At 38.0% G+C, this 22,165-nt stretch overlaps 1 protein-coding gene across 4 annotated transcripts in view; it reads right to left on the minus strand.

Annotated features, from left to right (window-relative positions):
- megf10 (multiple EGF like domains 10) overlaps window positions 1-22,165 on the minus strand; it is a 131,790-nt gene that overhangs the window by 98,192 nt on the left and 11,433 nt on the right. The gene's annotated exons all lie outside the window — the stretch shown is intronic.

The following is a 22,165-nucleotide window of genomic DNA, read 5'->3' on the forward strand; positions in this document are numbered from 1 at the left end:
TACTCGCCCACAGAAAACCATATTTAATCATCTAGATCTGATGTGGTCTATCCAATGCAATGGTCAGCTCTGAGGAAAAAAGCAGAAATAAAATTAATGAAATAAAATAAATAAAGAGGAAGGAGGTTCGCGGACCGGATTTTCGTTCTCGAGGCCCACTGCTGGGCTGCAGTCCACACATTGAGAACCACTGTTCTACACTGAAACTATAATCCAGCTTGAAGTGGTTTAAAAGGAACTGGTTTTGCTACATAAATTATCAGTTTGCCATGCTCTAATATAAAGTTTTTGCCCTTTTGAGAAGACAGGTACAGTATTTGCCCTTCTCCAATCTGCTTGGATCACTGTAGTTCTCCAGAAATTATTGGCAGTGATTCTGAGATTATATGGAAAGTGCAGACATTTTACTGTGAACATGAGAAAAGGCTTTCATTTTCATGGAAATCAGCCCTTTAAAGACATAGAAAGTATTCAAACTATACTTAGTAGGCTATGGTTTGCAGACTGTATTTCAGACCAGCCAAATAGCGCCTCATAAACCATGATTTGTAAACTGGTGTAGCGGATTTCTATGTAATGTCAATAATATATTGAAAGTTATTTTAATGCATCCAATATCTTATGGACAAACAAGGCTGTGTGAGGACAGGCATGTGGTTAGATCTGAATTTGTTGCAGTGACATCAAAAGTAAGGCTTAGAAGAAGACAGTTTTCCTCCAGTATGAGTGCCCAAGTGAAAGGAACTCAACACAAAAGAACTTGGGCACGATGCCAAGACAAACCACATGCAAAGGGGGTTTTAGCTTCACAATTCTTTTTGCAGTGGATTGATCGGCATCAAATAAGCTCATGGGTATATAATATTGTGGCAGACGTTGTGCTGTGTTGAAAAAGAATTATAAGAGATGATTTCCTTTATTGAGGTATATTATGAGGGCAAATTGTATTTCCTTTCTAAAAATGTCAATATATTTCCTTCTGAATATATTTAACCAAAAAAACCACTGTAAAAATAGATTCAGCAATTTGCACGAACCCCCCCGTGTACAACTTGATTGCATCCTAGTTTTTTTACTTAATTATTAAGAAAAAAAATCAAAACACAAAATCAGGAAAACTGATTAGCATTGCTAAAGTGTTTATATTAGCAATGAAAATGTAAAAACAGTATTTAACTCTTACTATCCACAATATGCATAAACAGATCTTAAAATCACACACACACACACACACACAAATAAATGAACTCATGGGTGCATCAGCACTCTACACCCCTTACTCCCCTAGAAGTTTATTTATATTTATATTTCCCATACTTGTATCCCGCCCTTCTCACCCTGAAGAGGACTCAGGGTGGCCTCACAACCGGCAGCAATTCGATGCCCGACATACAAATTCCAAAAATACAATTACAATTAAAATCAAACATTAAAAATAAATTATTAAAACAACAATTAAAATCACGCAAGTTTAAAATCATAGTTCAGAATCAGTCCATTAGTCAATAATAATAATAATAATAATAATAATAATAATAATAATAATAATAAACAACTTTATTTATATACTGCCTTATCTCCTCAAGGGACTAAGAGCAGTTTCCAGCATACCAGGAAACAAACAGTTCAAAACATACAGCAATTGAAACGTTATACACATATCCAAGAATACATAAAACTGATAATCATAAAACACATAGCCAAAGTTAGATGGGACTCCATCAATAAAGCCAGATACAGCGGCCAGGATTTAACATTGGAACAGCCAGTAGTAAAGTGCTAGATGTGCCAGGTATCTTGGTACAGTGTGGGCAGGGGTGGATAAAAAGTTAAGCAAGACATAGCTAGAAGGTCTAAGGAGCTCTATTCAAAAATCTGTTTAAACCACAAGGTTTTCAGCAGGAGTAGTGCTTTTTTCTCAAAAGCTCTAGGAAGAACTTGAAATTCCTGAAGTATGTTGAAGGACTTAATAAATGGAAGTGTGTTTGTATGATCCATTGAGCTCAACTATCATCTAGACAGCTGCAAATCACAAGACAGCTGCAAAAGCAGTATGTTTTTACATTAAGATCATTTTGTTCACATAGAAGATTACCAGATCAATGCCACTAAATTAACTTATAAAACCAATAATGTTGAGGGAAGAAATATTTTTTCATAGACATCTCATAGCACACTATGGCTTATATTGTATGAAAGGACTTCAGTTGTTTCCCATATGCTCTCATACAAATAAAAGAGTAAAGCAAATTCTGAAACTGCATGAAATGGCAGTGTAGATCCAGCCTAAACCATGTCCCCTCAATGCGAAGATTAGGGCCCCATCTACACATGCTGTAAAATCCAGAATGATGTGGAGTGTGAGGGGAGGGAGCTTAGAAAATGCATACCCCGATATGTGCTGCAACATGAAATATGGAAAGCACATGTTTAAAAAAAGTCAGGGAAAGTCCAAAATTGGCAATAAAATGCACTGCAGCTGATCAGTGTATGGATGCTGCAGAGCTAAAATTCAGGGAGAACATTTTTTCATGTCAGGAGCAACTTTAGAAACTGCAAATTGCTTCTGGTGTGAGAGAATTGGCCGTCTGCAAGGACATTGCCCAGGGGGGTGCCTGGATGTTTTAATGTTTTTACCATCTTTGTGGGAGTGTTCTCTCATGTCTACGCATGGAGCTGATAGAGAGAGCTCATCTGTGCCCTCCTCGGGTTAGATTCGAACTGGCAACTTTCAGGTCAGCAACCCAAGTCCTGCTGGCACAAGGGTTTAAACCCACTGCACCACCAGGGGGCTCCAGGAAGAACATGCACAACACTCTTTTAAACAGCATTGCCACTGGAAAATTTGAATAAAGGAACTAAATATGATACTCTCAGGAAAGTTTTTTTAAAAAACACAATTTCTTGTTTTCTGAGAGGAAATTGCTTTTCTTTTTTAAAACAATTGAAAGATGAGTTTGATCACTGATTCTCTTCCAGAGCTGTTGCAGTTCAGCACATTTCTTCCAATGGGGTAAGAAAACAAATGGCATTTTGTTGGATTGATTCGGCACAAGAGGAGCTTTGTGGACACCACAGGATCTTTTCATGGTTCCCGAGGTGCATGTGGAGACTCTTCAGAGTAGAACTGGATTTCTTTAATCCACATTCTGATCTAGATTATTTGGCTGTGTAGAAGATGCCTAAATCAGCATTTGCACTGTGGTGAAGGATGTCCTAAAATCCCCACCCAGTATGGACCAGCCTCCAATCTAAAATCGCCAGGACATGCATTAGCAACCAAAGAGAAGAACCTCACATTCTCACAAGTACCACACATCTGAAAATAGTTTTTTGGAATATACATTTCTCTGCTCAAGAAAAAGGCAATAAGTAACAAATGTATGGTAGCATGCAAATAACTTGAGACATAATAGTATAATTCTTTCAGACACAGACAAAAACATTAATTAAAACATCAATGCTGATTTTATCAAAACTTGCATCTAATCCAATTTGTCAGCCTTGATTAAGTCTCATGTTAATTTGTGGCAATGAATTCAGCTGATTGCTTTTATTGATTGTACTGGCACTGTTAACAGATAAAGCATATGAAATGCAAGAGATGTTAACAGAAGATAGGGAAACAATTTCCACAAGCTGGCTCACAAAGTCTTCCTAGTTTATGCACATATTTTCATGTTCTGTGACATAACCTATTATTTGTCACAAGGCATAGTAATACATTTTGATTTTATTTATTTAAAACCTAAATATAGAATAAATCATTAATTCATATGACACAGTGTACTGTCATAACCTGTTCCAAGATTTTAAACTGAACAACACTTAGAAATGTAAAGAAATTTTGCTCTTTATGTTTTTATAATGAACTGCTTAGTAGAGCAGTAAAACAGAGAACCAACATTCAGAACTATTTTGACAAAATGCAAGCTAATATAAACAGACAAACATACACAATATGCATAAACTGACAAAATAACCTCAAGGCATTAATAAATAGTAGTAAACAAGAGGATAAAAATAGCAACATTTCATTATAAATGAAATAATATTTTATTATCTAACATGATGGCCTAAAAGCATATGAATTTCCAGTTTGCATAAACCAAAACGATACTCAAACCTGCTGTCACACAAGCATGCTAAAGCACACCATCCATCCATTTCTTGGATCTGTCAGCAGTGACAGAATAAATCAGGAAAGCATCTATGGGTTATTTAGAACTACTGTCAAAGTGAGATCCATGGATTAGTGCTCTTCTCACAAGCCAGAATCACAAGCCAGAGTTTTCTTCAGCCTGTTAGGAGAACACTGAGGGCCCTTCCAAACATGACTAAATCCCAAGAGGAACTAGGATATTTAATCCCAGTTCCTCCTAGAATTTAGTCCTCACACCTACCCCAAACCACAGGCTATCCCTGGGTGGGGCTACATGCCCTCCTGGGTCAACCTGAGCCAGCCCCCAGCCACCCATTTAGCCCCCTAATTTACCCAAGTGTCCTGGCTTCATGCTCAGGCCCCTTCGTTCAAAGCTCCTAGTGCATCAAAATGACTCGTCAGGAGGTTGGGAAGGAGGAGAAGGGATTTAGGATGGAGGCTGAGCTGAAGAACTGGAATCACTGTCAGGATTGACCCCCAGGATTGCAGAAGCTGTTCCAGAAGTCAATCCCCACAGGGCCCATGCCTGGAAAGACCTTACATTAAGGTCTGGATCTTTCCAGGTGTCTAATTAATGCAGAGTAAATTGGGAAATCCCAGTTTACTCCAGATTAATTCATGTGAGACAAGTCCAGCATTTTATTGTCTAGAAGGAAGAAGAGGCAACAAGGGGATCAGCAATTCTGGATGTGATCCTTAACCAACACTTAGAATCTGGTCAATGGAGTGGAAGTGGTGGGATCCTTAGGTGGAAGTGACCATGTGCTCCTAGAGTTTGTGATACAAAGCAAGGGTTAAACTAAGAGAACTCAATTGATGCTTATTCTGACAATATTCCAAAGCTATGTTAAAACCTTGCTTTTTGTCAAAGCCTTCAAAGGTTTTTCTTCAAATCAGTACATCTGCATGGTTTTATGATGTTTTAACTTATTTTAAATTGTTAAATCATTTAATACACTTCTAGGCAATTTAAATTGTCTAAATATGCAAGCCACCACAATGTATTGTGATACAGACACATAAATATTTAATTGAATAAATACCCAAGGAAATTACTTTCTCAGGACCCTAGTTGTGGGGTTTTTTTTTCTTTCCAATGGAGGCCAAGAAGGCCCACCTCCCTGTTGTCCTTCTTCCAGAGTTTCTGGCTTCCCCCTATTGACTGTGAACAAACAGCATGAGGACTTAAACAGCCATTGCCTTTTTGCTTCACCCTTCCTTATGCACAAGCAGGTAAAATTAATCAGAAAAGGACAGCTTATTATGACCTCCAAAACTGAGATTATAGTTTGTTTCTTCCAAAGAAGCTAAGATATTAGGCTCGCAACAAGCCATGTTTTGTTGCTGGTTTTTGAATATGGGATTGTTAGGTAAAGGTAAAGATAAAGGTTTTCTCCAGTCATGTCCGACTCTGGGCGGTTGGTGCTCATCTCCATTTCTAAGCCGAAGAGCCGGTGTTGTCCGTAGACACCTCCAAGGTCATTTGGCTGGCATGACTACCTATTGATCTACTTACATTTGTATGTTTTCAAACTGCTAGGTTGGCAGAAGCTGGGGCTCACAGTGAGTGCTCACTCCGCTCCCCAGATTTGAACCTGTGACCTTTCGGACTGCAAGTTCAACAGCTCCACGTTTTAACACGCTGTGCCACTGGATTGTTAGGGATTTTTTTGGAAATCTACTTCTTTCAAACCTTACTGCTTCTCTAATCAAACGTTTGCAGACTGTAAGGGTTTGGTGGGCATTGACCTTGAGTTTGGGAGTTGTAGTTCACCTACCTCCAGAGAGCACTGTGAACTCAAACAATGATGGATCTGAACCAAACTTGGCACGAATACTCAATATGCCCAAATGTGAACACTGGTGGAGTTTGGGGGAAAATAGACCTTGACATTTGGGAGTTGTAGTTGCTGGTATTTACAGTTTACTTACAATCAAAGAGCCCTTGAACTCCACTAACAATCTAATTGGGCCAAACTTCCCACACAGAACCCCCACGAACAACAGAAAATTCTGGTCTTTGGCAACCTCTCTGAACCCCCCTCACGACCCCCCAGGGGTCCCGACCTCTAGAATGAGAAACGCCGCTCTTCTGCTTCACCAAGGCATACTATATCATTCCACTATTTGAAAACAATGCCTTTTTAACATACGTGCCAACCTTTACCTGTTTACTTCCTAACTCCCTGATTTACAAGTTTATAGTAGATCTATAAACAGAGTTACAGGATCCAGTAAATCCAAAACAATTTCTTAATATCTTCTTAAGTAAGAATTTTCTATGTTTCTATACTTTTTGCTTTTTGTTAACAACTGGCTAGACATTAGATATAAATTTAGACCTATTACTAAGTTACAAAAAAGAAGCTAGTGAATGAATTACATTATTAATAGAAATGTAATAGAAATGATGGAAATAAATAAATAAATAAATATTAGAAAAATGGAATATGGTATAAGACACTGGAAAATAATCTATATGTGTTTGTTTACTAGCATATATATATATATATATATATATATATATATATATATATATATATTATTATGAAAAGAAACACTTTGATACTGTAATTGCATACCAGTTTGAGATCAAAATTCTGAATCACTATTCATAACACTGCAGCTTTTCTTAGACTCTTTTTAAAAATAAGATGTCCCATGTCACTAAACCCTCAAATTCATTTCCTTTAATGTGGCACAGGATCTGCTTCACAGACAGTCTGCTGCATCATTAAGGAGAACTAACAAAGACGCTGCCTTAGAAAACCCTAACAATCAAAGACATTTTAGTTGTAATTAATATTTTCCAAGATAATTTCTCCTATTAAAATATGTTAATTGGCTCTGGTTTCAGGTTGTCTAAAGCCTTCTGAAAGTAAATGCGGAAGCAAATTCCTTGCTGTGAGCAGTAATTTGAAGTGAAATGAATGCCTATTTTTATTAACATAAGGGAAACAATTCTTAAACCCCAAAGTGCATCTTGTCGTCATATATATTAAACCAACTAAAAAAGCACAGAAATTGCTATGCAAGCTTTCTTCATATAGCAAAGATGTTTGAGAATAGCAGAGAGAAAATGATGATGTGGCAAACTATTAGACTAAACTCAATACATTTTAAATTCAGATATCATATCCACAAGATTTGTATCTAAATTCAAACCCCACTATCCTGACTAAACAGACCAAACCACCACCTTCCAAATGTTACTTTGTCATAACTCTCATCAGCTCTAGGAATACAGAGGTTGTAGCATAGCATCTGCAGGGCCACATAAAATGACACTGTAGGCTGGATTCGGCCCTTGAATTTAACACGTGATATAGAATACCTCATTTATACCTCAAACTGTGTTTTCTTATAGAATATTTGTTTGGTTTTTTTAATTTGCCTGCACCCACTTTTGTAACACTTTTGTTGTTTATAAAGTCACACTTCATCGGGTTTATTATTTTTAATATTTATGTCCACTCTTAATTTCTGGGAATGATGCTGGACTGGTTCATAAAGTGCCATATATTACAAAAGCAGTTAAATTGTGCACCAGTTATTCCATATCAGAAATTATATATACCAGCCACAACTATTCCACTTCAACACAAAAGCCCATCTACATGATCAAAGGCAGATTTTTTTTAAAAATTATTTGGGGCAAAAAAACCCCTCAAACCTTAGTTGGAGACAGTTAACCTTCATTAGCGGAGAGGCTATTTAAAAAGGCCTCTGTCAAATCTCAATTCACACAAAAGCACAATTCCTAGTACAGTAATACAGCACGGAGTACACCTTTGGGTAGCTAGGGCCCATGTTGTTCAGAGTTGTCAAAACTGTGCCTTGAATGGAATTCAGTGTCAAATAAACAATGGTACTGTTCCAATATCTGGGTGGGGACCGCTATGGGGTGCTAGAGAGAGAAAGATAGTCCATTTTATGGGGCTGGAGGGTGAATTGAAGAAGTAAAACCATTTCCCCCTATTTTCCCATTATTTCCCTCACCCATGTCCCCGTCATGGAAATAACCCTCGTTTTATGATATGTGAAGGGAGGAGGGGGCATAGCCAGCGAAAACGGGGAAAATGAACTATACTTCTCTCTCTAGCAGCCCCTAGTGACCTCCGTCCAGATAATAGAACAGTACCCTAACAACTAATGCAGCTCATTAAAGAATAATGTTATGCCGTCTCATAAGACCAGGGGTCCCCAAACTAAGGCCCAGGGGCCACATATGGCTCATCAAAGCCATTTATCTAGCCCCTGTGGCAGTGGCTCCCTCCTCCTCCGCCGAGGAAAGTGCATGCGGCACAGGGGAGGAGAGAAAGGCGCGCACCTTTCTCATCTCCTCCCTCACCTGGTGCGCACCTTCCAAAGCTTTGCTTGTTTATAATGGTATTTTAATTATTATTTAATAAATAAATAATTATTACGGGGTGCTTTGCTAGTGCTTTTGGTGCACAAAGGAAGGAGGGGGTGGACTAAATGGCCCAAGGGGTCTCTTCCAACCCTCTGTATTATTATTATTATTATTATTATTATTATTATTATTATTATTATTATTGACACAACGACGTTGTATGACACAGCAAACAAGATAGACATGCTGGATTTCGTTTCAAAAAATCACAAGTCGAACACTTCCCAAGTGTCTAGGACTGTGTGATGTATTTTCGGATGATGCGTGCAGATCCCAGCAGGGTGGCCTTTTGCAGTTGGCAGATCGTGATTTTGTCAATGTCTATTGTTTCCAAATGCCGGCTGAGATCTTTTGGCACGGCACCCAGTGTGCCCATCACCACCGGGACCACTTGCACTGGTTTCTGCCAGAGTCTTTGAAGTTCAATCTTGAGGTCCTGATAGCGGCTGAGTTTTTCCTGTTGTTTTTCGTCAATGCGACTGTCACCTGGGATGGCAACATCAATGATCCAAACCTTTTTCTTTTCCACAACTGTGATGTCTGGTGTGTTGTGTTCCAGAACTTTGTCAGTCTGGATTCGGAAGTCCCACAGTATCTTTGCGTGCTCATTTTCCAATACTTTTGCAGGTTTGTGATCCCACAGTTCTTTGCTGCTGGCAGGTGGTACTTGAGGCATAAGTTCCAATGAATCATTTGGGCCACATAGTTGTGCCTCTGTTTGTAGTCTGTCTGTGCAATTTTCTTACAGCAGCTGAGGATATGATCAATGGTTTCGTCGGTTTCCTTGCACAGTCTGCATTTTGGGTCATCAGCTGATTTTTCGATCTTGGCCTTAATTGCATTTGTTCTGATGGCTTGCTCCTGGGCTGCAAGGATCAGGCCTTCTGTCTCCTTCTTCAGGGTCCCATTCGTGAGCCAGAGCCAGGTCTTCTCCTTATCAGCTTTTCCTTCAATTTTGTCAAGGAACTTTCCATGCAATGTTTTGTTGTGCCAGCTGTCAGCTCTAGTTTGTAGTATGGCTTTCTTGTACTGGTTTTTTGTCTGCTGTGCTTTGAGGAGTTTCTGATTTTTGACTTCAATCAAAGCAGGTTCTTCATTTTGCTTTACATATTCTGCCAGGGCATGTTCTTCTTCTTTGACTGCTTGTTTTACTTGTAAGAGTCCTCTGCCCCCTGATCTTCTAGGCAGATATAGCCGGTCAACATCACTGCGAGGGTGCAGTGAATGATGAATGGTCATGAGTTTTCTTGTTTTTCTGTCCAAATTGTCCAGTTCCATCTGTGTCCAGTTTATGATGCCAGCAGTATATCTTATGACAGGTATGGCCCAGGTGTTTCTGGCCTTGATGGTGTTGCCTCCATTGAGCTTGCTTTTGAGAATTTTTCTGACCCTTTGTGTGTATTCTTTGCTGACCACAGTTTTCACATGTTCATGCTTGATGTTTTCCAGTTGTAGTATGCCCAGATATTTATAGGCCTCTGGCTGGTAACACTTTATTGTTTGGCCATTAGGCATATTTATGCCCTCACTTTCAATGATTTTTCCCTTCTTCAATGCCACTGTCGAACATTTGTCCAAGCCAAACTCCATGCTGATATCAGTGCTAAAAATTCGGACAGTGTTAGTCAGAGACTGGATTTCAGTTTCCGTTTTTCCATACAGCTTCAGGTCATCCATGTACATCAGATGCGAAATTTTGTGAGAATTCTTAGATGTTTGATAGCCGAGATTTGTTTTTTGTAAGATTGTTGACAGAGGGATCATGGCAATAATGAAAAGCAGAGGGGACAATGAGTCTCCCTGGAAAATTCCTCTCCTGATGTTGACAAGTCCATAGCTTTCATTTCTAACAAACAGTTCAGTTTTCCAGTGCTCCATCATGTTTTCAATGAAGGTGCCAACGTTTTTACTAATCCCGATGGCGTCCAGGCACTTGATGATCCAGCTGTGTGGGAGTGAGTCAAAGGCCTTTTTGTAGTCAAGCCACGTCATGTGAAGATTAGCTTTTTGGCTTTTACAGTTTTACAGTTTTATTATTATTATTATTATTATTATTATTATTATTATTATTATTGACACAAAGACACGGTATAACACAGCAAACGAAATATATATGCAGGATTTTGTATCACAAAATCACAAGTCAAACACTTCCCAAGTGTTTAGGACTGTGTGGTGTATTATTATTATTAACAACACTGAGGCTGGGTGGCCATCTGTCAGAGTTGCTTTGCTTGTGTTTTTGGTGCACAAAGGTAGAAGAGGGTTGGAGTAAATGCCCCAAGGGGTCTCTTACAACCCTCTTTATTATTTTTCTTATGATTATGATTATAATTAACATTGAAGCTGTATTTATTCCTGTTTAGTTTTTTTTTACTTCAAAGTAAGATATGTGCAGTGTGCATAGGCATTTGTTCATTGTTTTTTTTAAACTATAGTCTGGCCCTCCAACAGTCTAAGGGACCGTGAACTGGCCCCCTGTTTAAAAAGTTTGGGGACCCCTGCATAAGACTGAACATTTACAGGGAATTTTTTTTCATAAGATACATTTTTCTGCACTTGTCTTCATAGGATAGCCCATAAAATACATCACAGCAGTCTAACGTACTGATCATAACAGAAACAGTTGTTATTTACAATATTCTTAGAAGCAACTAATATCACATGCAGTGATCCAAATTTTACAGACATCTGAATACACATACACATAGTAAAATTTCAGAGACAGGGAAGGAGAAGGTTCCACAGCTTAATAATAACATGCTATGAAACACTGATTGAATGCAGTGTGTGTCAAATGCTGTGCCAAAACATGTATAACATGTACACTTTATATCCCAACTGATATTAACGGTTCAACTTTCACAAAAACTACTACTAAGCATTTTAAAGGTACAGAATTCTTATCCATGGATTCTGACACATAAGACTTTCATGAACTGGTGGCTGGGTTGTCTTTTGTTGCTGATTACCCTAATTTAATACTTTCAGAAACCATTAGTAATGCTTCTTGTTACTTCAAAGTACCTTGGTGCTTAAAATATAGAATGGGAACAGCAAAACAAATGGAAGTTCAGAATATAATTACATCAGGAAAATCAATTTATTCCAATTGGTACATAAGCACGCATAATTTTCTGGATCGTATCCCATGTTTTAGTAGCGACCAATAAAATGGCTGACTTAAAATGTAAAAAAAAATCTCTCTGGAAAAAATTGCTTTTCTTATTCATGCCTATTTCCTATCTAACTTTCTAAGCACCCACATAGAGCATAAATACAAACCCAGCCCTCTTTTCAAACTCTGCATTCAGTCTAATTGACAGATACTTTTTGGAAACAGTTGTTATTTACAATATCTGTCTGGTGAAAAAAAGATTAAAAGATCCAGTTTCTCTTGACTTCCAAACTTGTCAAGCCACAGCTGGTGCATCAGATTTTGAGCAACTGTTCCACATACACACAACAAGGCTTCTATCTTCCCTAAGGTTTGCTCAGGTCATCTGCATGTGGCAAGGATTAAAGTAGCAATAAATCTCTATATATATTTTTAGTAGATGAACAGTGCATTTGTACAACAAACTCCTATGACACAGTGAGATTCAACCATCTGACATTCTCTTCGGACGAGAATCCATATCCACAGAGAGCACTGTATAAAAGGTTCCCTTTTATGCACCATGGAAAACATTCCAAAAATTATGATACAGATCTATGTGTAAAGAATATAGTAAGGCGAAGGAAATAAAAGTAATTTATGTGGAAACAATGGCCCCTAGTACTACAAATACTTAACTGAGAATAGCACCTATTTGGTAAGCAACATAATCATCTTTGTACTGTTGAAAGAGCTTTACTAATGTCTACTGAATTCTGACATTTTGACTATTTCAGTACTTCGAAAATGAAATATGTATGATTGACAACAAAAATTTTATGATATCCAAACACGAACATGCAGGAAAATTCAGATGTTGACTCTACAAAATTCCTCAATAATTGAAAGAGGCACACTTTTGTAGAACAACCTTTTGTTTACTTAATGAATATAAACATCCTGCATCTTATGTCAGTTCAAAGATTTATAGTAGTCAAATTACATATTTCCTTGAGCAGATAAGAATCAACTTGGCGGCATCTATATGATGCCCAGGACCTTCTTCCCCCAACTATGACACAGAGGAATGGATTCAAACTGCATGAAAAAATATTCCACCAAAGCATTAGGAAGAACATCCTGGTGGTAAAAGCTATTCAACAATGGATATTGCCTTGGAACATGATGGAGTCTCTTTCTCTGGAGGTTCTTAAGCAGAGACTGAATAGCTCTTATGGTTTCTTCCACTTCTGCGTTTTTATCATTTTATTCTTCTGTTATAAATTTTGCTCTTTATGCATTTTCCATTTTCCTTTTTATCTTTTAACAGGCCCTGAAAGGGGGCCATTAAATATTACTTGGGTAAAACACATTGGGCTAATTACAAAAACAAAATATTTTTTTCAACATTCTGAGACTTTGTGTTGTCAAAGGCTTTCACGGTTGCAATCACTGGATTGCTTGCTACTGGAATATGGCCATACAGCCCCAAAAACTCACAGTGTCAGGACCCTGGCTGCAGAGCACCAATAACCTTACACAGAGGCCAGTCTCTATCTAATATCTTTATTTAAGAAATATATAAAATCAATAAAAACAAGTGAAGAATATAGTTCAGAAGCAGACCTTTCAGATGAGGTCAAATATAGTCCAGAAATGTATTGTCCAATATAAGATATTAGAGTTCAAAGTTTTAATCCACTTGACCGAAACACACACTTTGCCAAGCAATAGTGTGGGGAAATAACAGAGTCTTTAAAGTCCAATGAAGCTTGACAACAAGGCTGGAAATAAACTTGATTCTTGGCTAGATCCGTGACTGAAGACGAGGCAAACATGAAGCATGAAACAGAGTCCGTGGTAAAACCGTGAGACAGGGCAAGGCTTGAAGCTTGATCCGGGAAGCAAGGAACTGGGATTACGAAGTCCACACACGATCTCTCTCCTCAAGCTGATCAATTGACTCCGCAAAGAATCCCTCACGCCAAACACCTATATTGGGTCTCGTTTTCCCGCCAACAGAACTCTTTCCCTAGAGAACGAGAAGCGAAACCCAACTCTGTCCAGATGCATGACTCCTTAGAATTTCCCAAGGGAAGCAGACCTAATCAGCCATTTGTTTGGCAGTGATTCTCAGGCTTCTCCGATTAGCCTCCCTGACTCCCCTATCTTTAGAATAATTTTCCCTCCTGGAAAACAGGGGGGAGTTCTGCCCAAGGCCTGTTTGGCTGAATTCTTGAGGGCAAACATCAACATCCTGCAGGTGAAGAGACTCCGGCTCTTGCTGAACCGGCGAAAACCCCATGTTTTCCTCTTTGTCTGCCACAATAGTACTAGGAACAGGACTACAAGGCCCATGAGTCATCACACACAGCAACCCACATTCTGAGACTTTGTTTCTTTCTATCCAAAACTCCAACCTGTAACACCAGGTAGGCAATGAACCCAAGACAGCAGTAATTCTACCAAAAAATATTCTATAATAGTAAGGCAGTAGCACAGAATAATTGCATGTTTGTTTGTTTGGTGCATGAACAACATATATAACCATGTTTAGGGCAGAAAAGTGGAGCAGAACTGTATTTAACCCCATAGGTTCCCCAGAAATATTCTAGAAATTCAGTGCTGGACTAGATAGCCCTTTGGTGTGACCCACCCAAACATTTTAAAGTTCTGAGTAGAAATGTGAAGGCCCAGAAGGAATACGAAAAATGTACATTTTTTTTCTTGTACCCTGACCTTGTGCTAGAAAGATTTTCAGTTTTCCATGTAGATACATTCGGATAATTATTGATGCTATTGAATATTTTGAACAAAATCACCAAAAAGAAGCGGAAGATATTGCGGGCTTAAAAATTGTGAGGAAATTTAAATATTTAGGAATTTGGATTGGTAACAGAAATAATCAAATATTAGAGCTCAATTATGGAGCAAAATGGAAAGAGATAGTAAAAGACTTAGAGAATTGGAAGAACTTAAATATTTCTTTATTGGGGAGGATAGCTGTGATTAAAATGAATGTCTTGCCCAAACTGCTATACCTATTTCGTAACATTCCCATTGTCAGAGGCAAAAAACTATTTAACGATTGGAACCGGGTAATAAATAAATTTATATGGAACAATAAAAAACCAAGAATCAGATATGCAATGATGACAACCCCAAAAGAAAGAGGAGGCTTCGGCCTCCCCCAATTTACAGTTATATCATGAGGCATGTGCCCTAGAATGGCTAACGGATTGGGTAAGATTGAAGAAAATAAAAATACTAACATTAGAAGGATATGGTTTGAGGTGGGGGTGGCATGGGTATTTGTGGCAGGATAAAATTAAAACAGATAAACAATTTGGAAACCATTTTATTAGATCAGCCCTAATTGCAACTTGGCTAAAATACAAAAGATTCCTATATGAGAAAACACCGCTTTGGCTGTCACCTCTAGAAGCAACACAACGAAGATTGCTCGGCTGGCAAAAATGGCCAATATACTCTGAAATAATCAAAAAAACAGAGACAAGAGGATCCACAACCCCCTATGAAAGAATGGGAGGAAATTAAAAGAGATTATGAAAATATTACATGGCTACAATATTATCAACTAAAAGAACACTATAAAAAAGATAAAATGATAGGTTTTAGCACGACTACCACGTTCTGGGATAATTTACTTAAAAGGGAAAAGAAAATTATAACAATTATATACAATAAACTATTAGAGTGGAATACAGAAACAGAAATTGTTAAAGAGTCAATGACAAAATGGTCCAGAAATATAGGAAGGCCGATAACCATAGATGAATGGAATGATATATGGAACAAAAAGATTAAATTATGTTATTCGACAGACTTAAAAGAAAATTGGCAAAAAACAATACATAGATGGTACTTAACACCCAAAAAACTAGGACATATGTATAAAGACAAGGACAATAGGTGTTGGCACTGTAGAGAACAAGTGGGGTCATACTTCCACATGTGGTGGAACTGTAAAGAAATTAAAAAATTCTGGAAAATAATCCACAAAGAATGTAAAAAGATATTAAAACTAGAATTTGAATGTAAACCGGAATATTACCTATTAGGTCTATATAACCCTAAAGAAGAGAAAAAGACTATGCCAGAGAAAGAAAAAGGTAACAAGGAGAGAGTTTTCACTTACGCTTTAACAGCGGCCAGACTCGTGATAGCAAGAAATTGGAAGGAGAAGAAAAACCTCACTAAAGAATCATGGCTAGAGAAATTAATGGACATTAAAAATATGGATAGATTGACCTTTTTGATGAAAAAATCAACTGGAAGACCAATTAAGGAGACAAACTGGACGCTCCTCGAAGAATATATTCAAGATATGTCGAGATGAAGTAATCAATATGTCAGGAAGATGGAAGTTAACTGATTGGAAATCACTCCCCCCCTCCCCCCCCTCACTGGTTAGGGCCTTCTCCCATATCATCCCCCACAACTACCCCTCCCCCTTTTTTTCTTTTTTTCTTTGCTTCTTACTTCGAAGCAATTTAGTTTCAGCTCCCCAAGTTATCCTTATTCTTACCCTTTAGTTTATCTTCACCCCCCCCCCCATTTTTCCTTTACCACTGTATAATTTTGAAACTTCAATAAAAAAAATTTAATAAAGAAATTGTAAGAGACATAGGGGAAAAATGAAATGCTTATATAATCATTTGTTTTATTCAGGTCAGAGACCTGGATATGTAAGATTAAAAATGTACCTTAAAAGCAATATTGCATAAAGTACAAATGTAATAGAAAATACAATAAAATAAAATACTGAAGCCACTAAAATATTATTGTTCTGTCAATGATATATGGCAAATGATGAAAGCCACACAAAAGCTAGCCATTTTAGCTGTAATGATGATCTTATGTCAAATCTTATGATCTGATAGCAGATGCAAAAAATAAAATTGATCAAATGTGTAAGGGATGTGCTGAAAAGTTGATGTAATAAAATTAATCACATAACTTGGTAAAGAAACAACTCAATAAAACATAATTGTTTCCACTTCCCTTCATCACAAGGGAATAAGTCCTCTTAGGAGCCTTCCAGACAGGAACCAAAATGTGGGCCCTGTCCAACCTTTACCTGAGGCATCCAAATGGCACCTCAGGTAAGCGAAGATCAATTTGTGACAAAGCAGGAAAACCTTGCTTTGTCCTGAATTAATTAGATACCCCATTAGTCCTGAAAGGCCCAGGTCTAATGGTGTATGGGCCCTGTGGAGACTGACTCCAGGGTCAATCCTCACATGCATCTCACTTCTTTGGGCTTCCAAAAGCCTGGATTAGCAAGGAGGGCACCCACCCCCTTTCCAATCCCCCCAAAGCTCTTTTAAACATTTTGTCAGGAAGATGCCCCCGTCCCAGGTCAATGAGGCCCTGTTCTTAACCACACCTAGGCTCAATGGTAAATCTGGCACTGCCAAGGACAAAGGAAAAATGTGGAAGTAGAAGAGAAAACGTGGGACATATTAAAAGTGCCAGAAAAATAGGATGCCAGGGGATTAAACAGGACTGTCCCTAGCATATTAAAATTATCAAGGGGTGCATTATTGTACCATTGGTATCTTTAATCCCAGGAAGGGGCTTAAAGTTAAAGTTAAAAACCAAACAATACATGTCTCTCACCTGTAGTGTATGTGGAGGGAAACCAGGTACAACTTCAGGAAATAAAAAAATAATGCTAGCTCTTACTCTTCAGAAAAACTATATGCACCTGTAGTTTCACATGTGATATAAATTATAGGAAATATTAAATTATTTTGATATGATAAAAAAGCCAGATATTCTACTGTGTTTCCCCGAAAATAAGGCAGTGTCATATTATTTTTTGCTCCCAAAGATGCTCTAGGTCTTATTTTCAGGGGATGTCTTATTTTTCCATGAAGAAGAATTCACATTTATTGTTGAACAAAAAAATGAACATTTATTATATACTGTACAGTAGTTGTCATCACAAACCAACATAACCAGACAAACTCTGAATCCTATCAAGAATTTCTTGTTACTACCATTATTTCCATGTACAACTGGTATGTACATTTACCAATCCTGCATGTTCTGGTTTCTGTTTGGCAGGCACTGGGCATGCTTCCAAACAAAAACATTGCTAGGTCTTACTTTCGGGGGAGGCCTTATATTTAGCAATTCAGCAAAACTTCTACTAGGTCTTATTTTTCGGGGATGTCTTATTTTCGGGGAAACAGGGTAGTACTGCTTCATAAAACAGAATATTGCAGGAAGGATAAAAATAGGCTTAGCATTTTAAATCGTGTATTTCCCTTCCCCCTCCCCCTCCCCCCCAATCATCTTAAAAGCATTATAATGTTGTCTTTACGAGGTTATCATTTTTTAAAAAAGGATATAAACAGTGATGGCTTTAATGAAGGTAACATCTGCATCCAGACGAAAAATTAAATTATAATTAAAACCCACTAAAGTAACAAATGATACCCTGTAGCCTGAGAGTATTCTTTAATGGTAGATCATGCAGTGCTCCCAGACAACATTTACAAAGTACTTTGTGAACAGCAGACAAAGCTTTATACTGCCCCATCTCCAACCACCATGTCTGGCATGACTCAAAAACAAGAGGGTTATTTTTTTAAGTGAAATAAAGCCCCTTCTCTTCAAAGTTACTTCCTACAGAATAGAAGCTGGCTGTCTAGCTCAGTCCTACACTTGTGAAGCCTTTATTCACGTAACCCATTCAGCTGTGTTGTCACAGTGATCACTTTTCCTAGGAAGCTGTGTCGATTCAATGGAAAGAATGTCTGATGCTGATAAGTTAGACGGCTCTGTTTCTGGGGCAGACTTAGCAATACGTCAACTGTCTCCTGGATTTGTTAAACAGAGGAAAAAATAACCAAAAATCTATGCTCAGATCTGTAAAACAAGTTAAACTACTTTTTACTATTTCTCTAGTTAGAATAATTTCTTTTAAAAAGTTCACCAGTTGAGTATCCCTTATCCAGAATTCTTAGATCCCAAATACTCCAAAATCTAAATCCACATGGTGACTGAGATAGTGATATCTTTGCTTTCTGGTGGCTCAATGTACACAAACTTTGTTTCATGCACAAAATTATTTAAAATATTGTGTAGTAAATTACCTTAAGTCTCTGTGTATACAAATACGTGAAGGGAAGTCATAGGGAGGAGGGAGCAAGCTTGTTTTCTGCTGCCCTGCAGACTAGGACGTGGAACAATGGCTTCAAACTACAGGAAAGGAGATTCCACCTGAACATCAGAAAGAATTTCCTCACTGTGAGGTCTGTTCGGTAGTGGAACTCTCTCCCCCGGACTGTGGTGGAGGCTCCTTCTTTGGAGGCTTTTAAACAGAGGTTGGATGGCCATCTGTCGGGGGTGCTTTGAATGAGATTTCCTGCTCCTTGGCAGGGGGTTGGACTGGATGCCCCATGAAGTCTCTTCCAACTCTACTATTCTATGATTCTATTACTCTATGAGTGTATATGAAATGTAAATGTTAGGTTTAGACATGGGTCCCATTTATAAGATAGCTCATTGTAAGACAGAGATAAAGGTTTCCCCTTGACATTAAGTCTAGTCATGTCTGACTCTGGGGCTGGTGCTCTGCTCCACTTCTAGATGCCTCCAAGGTCATGTGGCTGCCATGACTGCATGGAGCACCGTTACCTTCCCGTCAGAGCAGTACTTATTGATCTACTCACATTAGCATGTTTTCGAACTGCTAGGTTGACAGAAGCTGGGGCTAACAGCGAGAGCTCACCCTGCTCCTTAGATTCAAACCACTGACCTTTCGGTCTCAAGGTCATCAGCTCAGTGGTTTAACTCACTGTGCCACTACGGGCTCATTATATAGATGCAATATTCTAGAATCTGAAAACATCCAGAAAATGGAACACTTCTGGTTCTAAGCATTTCAGATAAGCATTTCAACATGTATCAAGAATCATTACAGTCTCTTTGTTTCTCCTGTATGAACAGTCCCAGCTGTAAGAGCTGACCAATGCATCCTGCCCTCTACTCCCACACAGAATATTTCATTCCAGACTGAAACATTCATCAACTCCAAACTGCCACTGCTATGCACATTCCCACTATTTTTGTCTAAGGGTTTGCCCCGTAAGTTATTTTAATGGTTTATATAACAGTATACATGGTAGTATGTCTAAGCCAGTTGACCACTTCCTCTTAATTGGTGTGCCCAGCTGTGTTTTTACTAAATCATAAAAGAAGTTCTGTGAACTATAAAGCAGTGATATTAGATAAAAGGTGTAAATATGCTACTTGTAAGGCCCTAAGCATTCAAGCAACCTCAAAGAATGGGCTCTGACATCAAAAAGACAAAATATTTCACCAGCCTAAACACATTTGATGACATCTTATTCTGGAAGCTATGCAAAGTCAGGCCTGGTTAGTACTGAGATGAGAGGCCACCAGGGATTATCAAGGACCTCCACAGAAAGCTAGGAAATCATCCTGCTTGAAACCCTGCAGATTTATTGCTGCTTGTCAGAAATAAAAATAGTGGGCTAAATGGACCAAAGATTATTTAGTGTTCTATGTTCTTATCAGGTAAATACTAATGTCCTAGAAGCTCAGCCGACCGCATTCAGGTATACATGAGCAGTATAATAAGTTGCTGAAGTTTTTTACATTCTGCAAACTGATGACATTAAGTGACCCAAAAAAGACAGTGTCAAATTAAAGAGCCTAAAGTGGGTGTCATAACATTAACATTAACTCACTGGCTAATTTATGATGATCTGCACCTGTTATCTCACAATGGGCAACAAGATTAAAACTGATATGGATGTGTGCTTATCTGCACATGATCTAATATTGTTATGAGCTGGGCTGGCTATAGAAAGCTGAGCACTAAGGAGAGAATATTAATACTTTGTAATGACTGTGAATGGTCCACAGATTAAATCACCTACACAGAAAAATCTTAAAATTGTGTCCTTCTCAAATGTGTATTAGAACTGTCATTTCAATGCTTGAAACTTAATGGGAGATAGAGATGAGAGAGGGAAAAACAGAAAAGGGGGAGAAACAGCTTATAGCCAAATTGTTGGAATTGGAGGTGCAGCCTTGGGGGTGACCACACAAGTTGTTCCCGGCAGATCTGTTGCCAGTAGGAATCCACTTGATTCAAAAAGGCTTTACTTGTATTTTTGTAAATAAGGCAAATATTACAAAGATATGTTATGTCTCTGCTGTTCTTCTATCCACAAAGAAATGAAAGCTAGCAGTTCTCCCAGAAGAATCTATAACTGCCTGAAAGAGGGAAATTTACCTTCTTATGCTGATTTGGCCAAATTTTGCCTGAAAATGGAACTGAGGGGACTGCAACTCCAACTAGCCGTGCATAATAACTTCTTTGTCCAGCTGTCACATGAAGAGTGTTGCATTACCATTATTGTTACTTGAGGCTTAAAATGGAAGGCATGCTTTCATACAGACTACCTACTTTTGTGCTTCATTATTAATGCAGTTTTACTTCCCTTTTTTAGTTAATCGGTTTAGCTGATTAATGCAGTTCTGGAGATTTAGGATTAAAATACTGTGGTAATTCACAAAGCTCCTAAAATTATTCTACTGTTTCACTGTATGTTTATTTATATTTTTAACCTGCCTTTCTAGTGCCCAGGAGACTCATGTCAATCAATATCAAAATATCATAAAATACAAGAATGCATTAAAATAGGACAAAAGCAGAGAGTAATGATGAAACAAGATCTTTATATTGAACAGCTCCAGTGTCAAAATGTAATGAAATGGTAGCATGAAAGAATAATCAAAACTACAACTGACCACACCCTGAAGTTATTCATCCTATGATTGTATAATACAGTTTTTACAGACTGAGCATTCCGTTTCTAGTATCTCATAAAATACACTTTGGGATATTAAATACAAGATTGACCAGAATCTGTCTGGATCATACACCATACTAATTCGTAGCTAGCACTGGTAACACTTTCTTTGATTTATAAAGAAAAGAAAGTCAAAACAATGTCAAAAAGATGTCAACATGGAAAAGACAGGGGTACTTGTCATATGTGCACAGATGATAATATTTCAGATGCCATTGATTCCTTCAAGTTGCATCACTGGAACAAAGATTTCACTATAAAGAATTAGTATCACTTATACAGAAATCTGAAATGCTCCAATGTCCAAAATTGTCTGTATGAATTGCTGACATGCAGCAGTAACAACTTTTCTTTTGATGGTTTGGTGTGTACACATTTGTTTCATGTGCAAAATTATGTAAAATATTGTGTATAAAAATACATTTAAGTATAAGATATATATGAAACATAAATTAATTTGTGTTCAGATGGTGGCGAAGTGTGTTAAAGCACTGAGCTGCTGAACTTGCAGACCGAAAGGCCCCAGGTTCAAATCTCGGGAGCGGAGTGAGCACCCGCTGTTAGCTCCAGCTTCTGTCAACCTAGCAGTTTGAAAACATGCCAATTTGAGTAGA

The sequence above is a fragment of the Anolis carolinensis genome, chromosome 2 (assembly GCF_035594765.1).
Source record: "Anolis carolinensis isolate JA03-04 chromosome 2, rAnoCar3.1.pri, whole genome shotgun sequence".
Taxonomy (NCBI): Eukaryota; Metazoa; Chordata; class Lepidosauria; order Squamata; family Dactyloidae; genus Anolis; species Anolis carolinensis.